Consider the following 12,557-nt stretch of genomic DNA (forward strand, 5'->3'; position numbering starts at 1 on the left):
GTGGGTTGGTATAGGTGAAAGTCCTGTTCGGTCTCCTGGTCTCACACCGCCTCCCGGCTACAAGTTCTGCTGCAGGCCTCCCTTCAGCAGATTGCTTACATACTCTAGCCGGCTCAAGGGTCCAAGTTCCACAGCAGTTTGCTAAGGCCATGGAGCCAGCGGACCTCTCTGGTCTCCAGGCCATTCCCGGAATGGCTCAACGGCTATAGCAGCAGCAACACTGCTTGGATGTCTTAGCAGCCACTGTTGAGAGATTGGCGAGCCACTTGGATTCAACACCTCTGGTGGCTGCCTCCGGTTCCTGTTCCAGCCCCCAGTCTGGCTACATCCATGCATCTACCGGCTCCACCCCATTATGCGGGAGAAGCTAAGCAGTGTCGGGGTTTCCTCAATCATTGCTTCATGTGATTTGCTCTCCAACCAACACAGTTCCCATCAGAGCAGGTGTCCTTGCTGGATGGGAGGGCCCTGGCTTGGGACTCTCCATTATGGGAACGTAGTGGTCCGCTGCTGGGAAATCTTCAACAGTTTATTCACAGCTTTAAACAAGTATTTGATGAACCAGCTCAACAGTCTACCACAGCTGCTGAGCTTCTGCACCTGCGCCAAGGTTCCCAACCACTGGCTGACTACGCAGTAGAGTTTCACACCTTGGCAACTGAGCTGGGTTGGTGGGAGGACAGCATATGCAGCATCTTCTTGGAAGGACTGTCCTCTCGCATTAAAGATGAACTTGCGGCAATGGATTTTCCAAATGACCTGGAAGGCCTGATTGATCTCTCAGGAAGGATTGATCGCAGGCTTCAACAATGGGCTCGAGAGGTTAAACCAGCCCATAGACCAGTCTCGCTGGCTCCAGCCTTCTCCTGACCTATGTCATCACCCCCGGGATACCCGAGCAGTTAGGGTGACGAACCCATGCAATTAGGTTGCAGTCCCCTTACTCCAGAGGAGAAGAAGTGCCGCCTATCGCTAGGTCTCTGTATTGCAGAGGCAAGGATCATTTACTGGCCCAATGCAGTGAGCGGCTGGAAAACTCCAGGGCCTAGGTGTCGGGGAGCTGTCCCTAGCTTCGTCAATCCTGCTACTCAATGTACTGTACCTGTTACCCTTGAATACCCTGGGGGAACATTCTCCACTCTTGCCTTCGGAGCAGGAGGGGACTTTATCCTTGCAGATCTGGTACAACAATTGCAACTCTCTGTTCTACCTTGCAAACCCCCACTACGAATTTCATCTATCCATGGCACCTTACTTCCAGGTTGTGTCTCTGCTACTACTATTCCTCTGATTCTGCGTACTGGAGTGCTCCACATGGAAGAGATTTCATTTCTGGTCTTGGAAAAGGCCATCCACCCTATTGTTTTGGGCTTTCTGTGGCTTCAAAAGCATTCTCCTATAATCCAGTGGAACACTCTTCAACTAGCGGCCTGGAGCCCGCACTGTTTTTCATCCTTTTTACCGACACTACCACGACCCAGCATAACTCTGCTGACCACTCCCCTCGACTTACCCTCGCAGTACTCTGAGCATATGGACGTATTTTCTAAAGAGATGGCTGAACTCCTGCTGGAGCATCAACAATTTGATTGTGCCATTGATTTACTGCCTGGCACAACGCCACCTCGAGGGCACGTGTACCCGTTGTCTCTCCCGGAGACACAAACCATGTCCAGCTATAACAAGGAAAACTTGGATAGTGGTTTCATTCGTTCTTCTAATTCACCAGCAGGAGCTGGGTTCTTTCTTGTTGCTAAAAAAGATGGTTCCCTCAGGCCCTGCATCAACTACAGAGGGCTCAATGCCATCACATGCCGAGACAGATATCCATTGCCACTCATTATGAAACTTTTGGGCCGATTACAGGAAGCCAAGGTCTTCACCAAACTCGATCTCTGTGGGGCCTACAACCTCATATGAATCCACCCAGGAGATGAGTGGAAGACCTCTTTCAACACTCATGACAGACATTATGAGTACCTCGTCATGCCATTCTGGCTATGCAATGCCCCCGTGGTTTTCCAAAACCTGATGAACGAGGTACTACGAGACATGCTCCATTCGTCCGTCATTGTTTATCTGGATGACATTTTGATTTATTCAAAGGATATCGCTACGCACCGCCAACAAGTGAAGCAAGTCTTACAGCGGCTTAGAGACAACCATCTGTTCACTAAGTTAGAAAAATGCCTCTTTGAACAAGAGTCACTATCTTTCTTGGGGTATATAGTGTCATCAACTGGATTTCATATGGACTCTGACAAGGAATCTGCCATTAAGGATTGGCCCCAACCTGTGGGGGTCAAGGCCCTCCAGCGATTCCTTGTGTTCACAAATTTCTACAGGCAATTTATACCTTACTATTCTGAAAGGGTGACCCCCGCTCACGGCCCTTACAAAAAAAGGAACTAACAGCAAAGATTGGCTCTTGACGGTATGTCAAGCTTTCGAGGACTTAAAGAAAGCCTTTCTACTAGGCACTTGTCTTCATCACCCAGTCCCCCAACGACCCTTCTAAGGAGAGGTGGATGCATCAGACCTAGCAGTTGGATCGGTCCTCAGACAAATTTCCAACAAGGGCAAGTTACTCCCCTGTTCATACTTCTATGGTATAGGCGATAAGGAGCTTTTGGCCATCAAACTGGCATTCGAGGAGTGGTGTCAATGGTTAAAGGGGGCCCAACATCCAATAGTAGTGTACACGGACCACAAGAATATAGAGTTTCTGTGCCAAGCACAACGTCTGAATCCAAGACAGGCCCACTGATCCTTATTCTTCAGTCGTTTTCACTTCTTGCTACATTACAGACCAGCATCAAAAATGTATGTGCTGACACCCTATCCCACACTACTGAAACAGAGGACACGCCTAGTCCACCACAATACATTTTGGATCCTGTGAAGGTCATTGTGGCTGCCACGGAAGTAGCTCCCCTCGCTAAGACGGTAGTTCCAGTCTGTCTGAGAAAGGGAGTTGTCTCTTGGGCTCATGACTCCCTTACAGCCTCATGCTTAACGGGATGTCTAAGCATATGTCAGCTCCTGCCTTATCTGTGCCAAACAGAAGCCTTTGCCAGGCAGCCCTTGGGGCCTTCTTCAGCCACTTCCCATACCTGTTAAACCGTGGACCCATATTTCTACGGACTTTATAGTGGACTTGCCCCTATCCGAGGGAAAGACTGTCATCTGGGTCAAGGTGTACAGATTTTCTAAGATGGCCCATTTTGTCCCATTACCCAAGCTCCCTTCTGCACCCGAGTTAGCCCAGCTTTTCACGCAACACATTTTTCGCATTCATGGACTACCTTTCCACATTGCTTCTGACCGGGGCCCTCAGTTTACAGCGAAGTACTGGAGGGCCCTTTGTAAAACATTTGGGATTCATTTGGACTTCACCTCTGCGTTCCATCCACAGAGTAATGGACAATTGGAACGAACCAATCGCTCATTAAAGACTTTTCTCAGATCCTTCATGGGAGACAAGCATGATCTATTACCATGGGCTGAATTTTCATACAATCACCATGTCCATTCAGCCACCGGGACTTCTCCCTTTCAGCTTGTCTATGATAGACAAACCAAGCCTCCTCTACCTTTCCATTTGTCTGTGCCATCCCCTGTGGCTCAATTATATGCTCAACAGCTTCATTCCCCCTGGGAGTCTACACAAATTAAATTAAAGCAAACGGATGCCATCACTAAGAAAAACACTGACAAACATCATCGTCCAGCTCCTGTGTTTCACCCTGGAGATAAAGTATGGTTGAGGACAAAGTATATCCATCTCTAAATCCCCTCTATGCACCTGGCATCCAAATATATTGGTCCATTTGTGGTTTTGGAGAGGGTAGGCACCGTTTCCTACTGTTTACTTCTTCCAAGCACCTTGAAAATTTACAATGTATTACACGTCTCACTGCTCAAGCCACTGATCCTCTCTACCTTCCATCGAAAACCACCTGATCCCTCCAAGACAGCTCCTGAAGAGGAGACCATCTATCAGGTACAGGAGGTGTTAGACGTATGCTTCCACCATCATAGATGGGAATACTTACTGTCCTGGGAAGGATGTGGTCCTGAAGACACTTGGGAACCCGCTGTCAACATTCTAGACAAATCCCTCCTTCACCAGTTTCATCAGGATCATCTGAGCAAGCCCGGACCTCCAAGGAGGGGGCGTAAGGGGGTACTGTTATGAACCCTGGCCAGGGGAACCCACGACGGGTCCTCATCTTTCCTGCTGTCGACTTCTCACTGATCACGGTGTTCCTCGCTCTCCTTCGGGTGCAGCTGGGCCTCTCTGTAGCAGCCTCTCCATGAGGGAGATGTCGCCGAGCTCCTCCAGGAAACCCTGCCCCTTAGGTGCGCGCGTAAGGGGTCGGGATTTAAAGGGGCCATGGCAGGAAACCTCAGCCCGGCCCCTAAGATGATGTCAGATGCCACTGGGTATTTAAACCTGTGCCTTTCTTCCTTGCCTTAGCAACAAGTCGCTCTCTTCTAGAGACTGAAGACAGCGCCAACTCCGATGTCTGAGGCATCTACCTTGACACAAAAGGTCGTCAAGGATCAGGGTGGCGAAGACATGGCTCCTGAAGGAAGGCTTTTTTGAGTTCCTGGAAGGCTTTTAAAGCTTCAGGGGACCAAGAAGGATGGCTCCCTTGCATGTCATAGCGGTGAGAGGCACGGTCAAAGTGGAGTAGTGATGAATGAATGACCTATAGTAGTTGGTAAATCCTAGAAATCAGTGTAGGGCCTTTAAACCCGTAGGTTAAGGCCAGTCCCGAATGTTCTTAGTTTTCTGCGGATCCATCTGGAAGCCCTGGCTGTACACGACATATCCTAAGAATGGGACTGACACCTGGTGGAAGGCACACTTTTCTAGTTTGGCATATAGATGATTATTTCTGAGTCTCTGAAGAATCTTGGAAACATCCAAATGGTGAGTCTAAAGATCCCGAGAGAAGACTAGTATATCGTCCAAATATACTACTGCACAGTCATACAACATGTCTCTGAAGATTTCATTCATCATGTTTTGGAATACTGCTGGGGCATTGCAGAGGCCGATGGGCATGACCAAGTATTCAAAATGGCCATCACAGGTATTGAAAGCTGTTTTCCATTCATCGCCCCGGTGTATATGAACAAGATTATATGCTCCTCTAAAGTCCAGCTTTGTAAATATGCTGGCTCCTTGAAGCCGATCAAAAAGTTTGGAGATCAACGGTAGTGGGTAGCGGTCCTTCATGGTGATCTCGTTCAATCCATGGTAGTCTATACATAAGCGAAGGCATCCATCCTTCTTGCCCACAAAAAAGAATCCAGCTCTGGCTGGAGACTTTGAAGGCCGTATGAACCCTTTTGCCAGGTTCTCCTGGATGTAAGTAGACATAGCCTTTGTCTCGGATAGAGAATGTGGGTACACCCTTCCTTTAGGAGGTTCAGAACCCGGTACTAAGTTGATGGCGCAGTCAAAGGATCGGTGAGGTTGTAACGTATCCGCCGCTTGTTTAGAAAACACATCCTGGTAGGACTGGTACTGTAGAGGTAGGCCTGAAAGAGAGGTGGTAATAGCCCGGAAAGACATAGGGATTACTGTCTCTAGGCATCTTCCATGGCAGGCTTCTCCTCGCTGAGAAAGTTCCATGGTAGTCCAATCAAACTGGGGAGAGTGAGTTTGAAGCCATGATATCCCAAGTGCCACCTTGTCCAGAATTAAAACTGTGATGGTTTAAGAATGCAGAGATCCTGTGCGGAGGCGAAGTGGCTGAGTAGTAAACGAGACCTCACCAGGTAAAGGCTCGCTGTGTATGGACGACAGTAGTAGTGGAGTGGGTGTCCAAACTGTAGGGATACATAGGTGCTCTATGTGTTTATGGCGTATGAAGTTTCCGCCTGCCACGGAATCTACAAGGGCTAGAGTATGGAATTCAAGGGCCTCTGAAATAATAGAGACTGGAAGGGTCAGTGGAGGAGATGGAGAAGTTAGACCTAGGAAGAGTTCTCCGGAGGAACCTAGGTCTGCAAGTTTCCCAGACAGATGGGGCAGGAAGGTATCGCGTGGCCTGGTTGTCTGCAGTACATGCAGAGGCCAAGTCTCTTTCGATAACGTCTCTCTTTTGATGTAAGGTGGCTTTATCCTAGTTGCATTGGCTCTTCCTCCTCTGTCAGAGGTGTAGGAGTGGTCGGAGTAACTGGCATTGGGCAAGGACGGGAACTTCCCGATGATATTTTCTTAGAACTCTTTACCTCTTGTGAGCATTCACGCAGGCATCGATCGATTCGTCCAACAAGTTCAATGAGAGAGACTATGGTATTAGGGAGGTCACGTGATGCTAGTTCATCTTTGATGCGGGCGTGGAGACTCTCCAGGAAGTCGGCCCATAGACAACCCAGGTCCCAGTGTAGTTCCGAGGACAATGTTTTAAACTCAATAACATAATCAGTCAAAGGATTGGTACCTTGTTGTAAGTGCAGAAGAGCAGAGCCAGCGATGGTCTTATGGGTAGGATAATCGAATACTGAATGAAAGAGTGTGAGAAATCCTGTCAAGTCCTAGATTATGGGGGTCATTTCGTTCCCAGAGAGGTGAAGCCCAGGCCAGGGCTTTTCATTCTAGCAGAGATAGTATGTATGTAGTTTTGGAGACTACGTCTGGGAAATAGGTAGGTTGAAGCAAAAGGTGCATGCAGCACTGATTTAGAAAGCCCCTACATAACAGGGGATCACCTGTAACGCGTGTAGGCGCTGGCAAGGGTACAGAGAGACGAACAGGCATCACTGTAGGAGAGGAGAGGACGCCAGGCGTTATTGTAGAGCTCACCTGAGAATACAGTCTAACTTCAGTTAGTCAGCCAGAGTGAATCACTGCTCTCTTGATTAACAAATGTTGGTACCTATTCAAACCCAATCACACTACCTCAACATCTTTCCAAGTTGAGTAACTGAGCTGAACTATTCAACCTTTTTACTTAGGTATACACTGCTCCTAGCTTATTTCTAGCTTCTGGCTACTTTTTGGGTTTTTTTTTTTTTAATGGGTTTTTTTTTTTAATACAAACACTCAGTTTGTATTAAATACAAACACTCAGTTCTGCAGACTTTTAAAAATAAACACACTACCTACTGCTTACTAGCTGCCTTATTGACTGACTATTTAAAAATACAAACAGTCTAACTTGTTTATTCACTGTCTTACTGATTATTAAAAGCACAAGCACACTAAATAATATTCCCAAATAATTAACTTTGCCCCAATACTTTTAAAAAAGACAATGTCCCAAACAAAAACGTACCAATTCCTTTCAGCCACCAGCAAGGAGATCCTCTCTTCTCAGTGTTCCCACTGGAATGTGGGTTCCTGAGTTCTTCCCCTTCTAATTTATAATATGCTTCTAAGGTAAATTAGTACAAAACAATCCCTTTAGAGATTTACACTTCAGTTAGTTTTCCTGAGTGACTCACTGCTGTGCTGATTAACAAAGAATGGTACCTAATCAAATAAAACACACAACCTTAACACTTCCCTTGTAATATATAATGTGCTTCTAAGGTAAATTAGTGCAAAACAATCCCTTAGGGAGATGTACACTTCAGTTAGTTTTCCTGAGTGACTCACTGCTGTGCTGTGCTGATTAACAAAGAATTGTACCTATTCAAATCAAACACACAACCTTAACACTTAGTTAGTCAGCCAGAGTGACTCACTGCTCTCTTGATTAACAAATGTTGGTACCTATTCAAACCCAATCACACTACCTCAACACCTTTCCAAGGTGAGTAACTGAGCTGAACTATTCAACCTTTTTACTTAGGTATACACTGTTCCTAGCTTATTTCTAGCTTCTGGCTACTTTTTGAGTTGGTTTTTTTTTTAGTGGGTTTTTTTTTAATGCAAACACTCAGTTTGTATTAAATACAAACACTCAGTTCTGCAGACTTTTAAAAATTAACACACTACCTACTGCTTACTAGCTGCCTTATTGACTGAGTATTTAAAATTACAAAAAGTCTAACTTGTTTATTCACTGTCTTACTGATTATTAAAAGCACAAACATACAAACACACTAAATAATATTCCCAAATAGTTAACTTTGCCCCAATACTTTTAAAAAAGACAATGTCCCAAGCAAAGACTTACTGATTCCTTTCAGCTACCTCTCCTCTCAGTGTTCCCACTGGAATGTGAAGAAAGCAAGCTTTTTCTTTGGACTTACACATTTGAAGGTCCTGATGAGAAGTGAACTCATGACCCCTGGTTTACAAAACCAGTGCTCTAACCACTTAGCTATAGAGCCCAAGGAGTGGATAAGGAAGTCCCAGGCAGGAGGGCCCTCCGAGGAGTGGATAGCCAAGACGCAGAAGAGCCCACGAGGCGGGGGTACACAGAGCATCTGAATGCCAGGAGGAGAGTCTGGAATGGAAGATCCAAGTTAGAGCAGATTTAACAAGCAAGAGAACTCCTTGCTAACTCATGGACCAGGCAGTATAAGTACACTAGTGGTGTTGACGACATCGGGAGGGGATGCCTCAGAGGTTCCCGCCATGACGTATTCATAAGGAGGCCCTTTGTGCACGTGCACGCCTAGGTGATAACGGAATTAAGGTCGTGGTCGACAGCGCCCACGCTGTCCCGGGGACGCCGGGGAATTTCTCGTTGGTTGGCAGAGGTGGCCATTCTCCCAATGATTGACGGTGCAGGAAAAAAAGAGGTGAGCATGAGAGGTCGCAGCCGTCTACAACCGACGGGCGCAACATTCAGTAATACAGACCACCACAGGACAAATACAAATACTAGCAGACCCCGAAAGAACCCAATAATACAGTGGTGCATTCAAATATATATTCAGGGGCAGTGCTGATTTTCTGACAAATCACCAAGTTGGAACTTTTTTTATTTAGCCCGGAACTTTTTTAAATTTTATTCCTGGAGCACCTTGCAGCTAGAGTGGAAGGTGAAGGCCACTAGTTGAGAAAGATGGCATGTTTGCTTAGCAAGGGCAGCAGGATGATTTGACTACTTGCTTTAGCTAATGCTAAAATGAATAAGGAATGATGTCCTGTAAGTTGTCAAAATTGCACAGCTGACAGTTAAGCCTGGTGGATAAAGGCATTAAAATGTTTCTCAGAGAAAAGCCAAATGGCAACAATTACATGGGTTAATTTTGAAGGAGAAAATATCAAGAACTGTGGAAGACATTACACTCATACAGACCAATATATGTTTTTCTCTGGACAGGTGACACTTGTCCAGAAAGACTTAACATCACAAAAGACTGAAATAGATTCATGAATTGCTAGATTCTGACTTTTTTTTCAGTGCATAATGGCCCTCCACCCAAAGGGAATTTATTTCCATGGACACAAAATATTAATTGGAGTCATACTGTCATTTGATTAGTTATGCATGCACTTGGAACACAAGGCTAAAAATCTAAACACTTTCATAAAAGAGACTTCTTATTAAAAATGTTGACCTTTAATGGACTCTCCATATAAAAAAGACCCCAATGTGTTTTTCAATTTAATGTGTTCAATATAAGGATTTGTGACCTTGTATGTGAACAAAAACCCCTTCACAAAATCCAAAGGTTCATTAAAATGATTCATTAACTTTTTTAAAGCGGGATTGTTCACTGGCAAAATCCATAGTGGATCCATGGAACTTATTTACCCATGCTTTGGATTTCCACAGATAAATGAAGTTCCTCATATCAGTTTAGAATGTTATAAATATATATTGCAGGGAAGAATCCAACTAGTTCTCCCTTAGTCCCTGAGAAATCTGCAGAATTGTGTTGAACTCAAATCATCAGGTGTGAGCAAGACTCAAATTTGTTTGCTAATCTTCATTTGGAAACATGCATGTAGCCACTTCTGGGATAGAATTCCAGGTTTGATGCCTGATTGCTATGATAGTTTCCAGGAGAAAATAGGAAAAAAGCATTGTAAAATAGATTATGTCAACAAAAAAGGACTATGTGATAGGGATGTGAATTGTTTTTCAACGATTAAAATTATCGTCCAATAATTTTAAAATCTTCTTAAATCATTAAAGAACACGATAGAATAGGAATTCTAACGATTTATCGTTAAAAAATCGTTAATCGGGTTAGTGCGCACTAACAGAAAATGATACAAATTGACACTTTTCAGGTCAGTTAAGGTCAGTTTAGGAATGAATATGTATTCCTATTGGCTGGCTGCCCTCTTATTTATTGATGTTACCAAGGTTCTCACTGTGGTGATGGTTGGGGGGATGGGAAATGGTAACGGTTGGTAGCTTGACAAAAAAAGTAATGTGATCAGTCAATGTGACTAGAACTTGTGCCGTATCCCTGATACCGGGAGTGTTGTGATCTTCCTGAATGCAGTGCCGTATCCCTGATACTGTGAGTGTTGTGATCTTCCTGCATGCAGTGCCCTATCCCTAATACCAGGAGTGTTGTGATCTTCCTGCACACAGTGCCCTATCCCTGATACCGGGAGTGTTGTGATCTTCCTGCACACAGTGCCCTATCCCTGATACTGGGAGTGTTGTGATCTTCCTGCACTCAGTGCCATATCCCTGATACAGGGAGTGTTGTGATCTTCCTGCACGCAGTGCCCTATCCCTAATACCAGGGGTATTGTGATCTTCCTGCACACAGTGCCATATCCCTGATACTGGGAGTGTTGTGATCTTCCTGCACACAGTGCCCTAACCCTGATACCGGGGGTGTTGTGATCTTCCTGCACACAGTGTCCTAACCCTGATACCAGGGGTGTTGTGATCTTCCTACACTCAGCCCAGAAGTAGTCAGCCAAAGCAGGGGTAAATACCAAAGTCAGTCCGAGCATAGTCAAGGCAAGTGAGGTCAGTTTCAGGCAGACAGGAGAATGGTCAGGCAAGCAGAGGTCAGTTTCAGGCAGCAGACAAGAGAATGGTAAGGCAAGCAGAGGTCAGTTCCAGGCAGCAGACAGGAGAATGATCAGGCAGGCAGAGGTCAGTTCCAGGTGGCAGGCAAGAGAATGGTCAGGCAGGCAGAGGTCAATTCCAGGCGGCAGGCAAGAGGATGGTCAGGCAGGCAGAGGTCAGTTCAGAGGTCAGTCCATAGGGGTACTACCTGGGAAGGATGCAGGAAGACACGGAGACTCAGGAACAGGAATATGCTGGAACAAGGAGACTCTGAAACAAGGAGACACTGGAACAAGGAAAGCTGGAACATGGAGTAGGCAAACAAATAACACCACGGTGTTGACCTGATTGCCAAGGCGAGGTCCTGGGGGACAGGGCCTTGTTTTATATGTTTATGTGACGTCGTTGAGCTGCACCGAAAAGCTGGTTCCTGCCCTTGGCCCGTTAAAGAGCCAGGCGGTCCGTGCACACGCGCCTAGGAGCGGGGCCAGCACCAGAGAGGACGCCATGCCCTGGCATGAAGCTAGGCCCGACATGGAGGGCCTGGGAAATGATGCCATGTAGCGTCGTGGATGGAAGGCACTTGTAGCAGCAGCGGAAGAGGATGGCCCGGGGCCCGACAGCGCAGGAGCAAGGTGAGCAGACCCGGCACGGGCCTAGTGTGGATGGGACGCGCAACAATGTCACCTCCCAATCATGTGTCAATTGCTTAATTACAAAAAATCAGACTTGCTAAACCCTGGATATTGCACTGGTAAAATGTTAAATGATTGCAAACCCCGAATGCAACTTCACTGGAACATGAATTATCAGGCTGACTAACTGGTTAGACTGTTTGGTGAGAGAGGTAACGGTGGTGGGGCCGCTTGGCAATAGTGATCATAATATGATCAAATTTGATTTAATGACTGAAAAAGGAACAGTGTGCAAATCCAAGGCTCTCGTGCTACACTTTCAAAAGGGAAACTTTGATAAAATGAGAAAAATTGTTAGAAAAAAACTGAAAGGAGCAGCTACAAAAGTAAAAAATGTCCAAGAGGCGTGGTCATTGTTAAAAAATACCATTCTAGAAGCACAGTCCAGATGTATTCCACACATTAAGAAAGGTGGAAAGAAGGCAAAACGATTACCGGCATGGTTAAAAGGGGAGGTGAAAGAAGCTATTTTAGCCAAAAGATCTTCATTCAAAAATTGGAAGAAGGATCCAACAGAAGAAAGTTTTTTTTCAAGTTCCTACCTTATGCCTTTGTTAACAATTTTATTATAAATGTTCTCTGTATTTGACTATGGAAATATTTTTTCATGCTTTTTCTGTTTTATGTAAACCGGTATGATTTGCATTTTAATGTAAGAATGTCGGTATATAAAAATTATAAATAAATAAATAAATAAATAAATAAATAAATAAATAAATAAAATAGGATAAAGCATAAACATTGGCAAGTTAAATGTAAGATATTGATAAGACAGGCTAAGAGAGAATTTGAAAAGAAGTTGGCTGTAGAGGCAAAAACTCACAGTAAAAACTTTTTTAAATATATCCGAAGCAGAAAGCCTGTGAGGGAGTCAGTTGGACCGTTAGATGATCGAGGGGTTAAAGGGGCACTTAGAGAAGATAAGGCCATCGCGGAAAGATTAAATGATTTCTTTGCTTCGGTG

Source organism: Rhinatrema bivittatum, chromosome 7 (assembly GCF_901001135.1).
Source record: "Rhinatrema bivittatum chromosome 7, aRhiBiv1.1, whole genome shotgun sequence".
NCBI lineage: Eukaryota > Metazoa > Chordata > Amphibia > Gymnophiona > Rhinatrematidae > Rhinatrema > Rhinatrema bivittatum.